Here is a 600-nt window from a genome sequence, read left to right as displayed (position 1 = left end):
GTAATACGCATATTACAAGAAATTAGCAGTCACACATGAAACAAAAGGAAAAAGGAGAGCAATGTAGTAATTTCTTTGCCGCTCTCAGATGTCCCAAATGTTGCTTCTGCTCCCAGAGGTAAGTATGGCATTTCAAAGGCATGAGCTTCAATTCAGTAACAAAGCAGATCATTGGAAAAATCACCCAAGAAGTTGCCTAGTTAAGGAGTTTCCAACTGGAGCTCCACAGGTGTAAAAATGTTAAAAACCACTGGATTAGTGGGCACCCAGCACCCACATCTCAAGAGTTTCTGATTTCTCAACCATTTTCCTGGCACAATACCTCATAAAGGATATGCAGGGAATTCTTTAAAATTTTCAGAAATATTTTAAGGCATATTACCTGGTGCTATATGTGATGCACAAAAATCTTAGCAAAATTCCATTTCACCCCTTTGAACACTTTACTATAGAAAGCTTAACATCCATATTTTTGTTTTACTATAATCATATAATTATATCAGGTTGTCTAAGGATTTACCAAAACCTTAAGCCTTCTGTTATTCTTTATTATGCTCTTATATTTACTGAGCAGAAATTCAGCCCTTCAAGTAAAAAACA

Source organism: Sorex fumeus, unplaced genomic scaffold, assembly GCF_029834395.1.
Source record: "Sorex fumeus unplaced genomic scaffold, SorFum_2.1 ptg000033l, whole genome shotgun sequence".
NCBI classification, from domain to species: domain Eukaryota; kingdom Metazoa; phylum Chordata; class Mammalia; order Eulipotyphla; family Soricidae; genus Sorex; species Sorex fumeus.
This window is presented reverse-complemented; position numbering follows the sequence as displayed.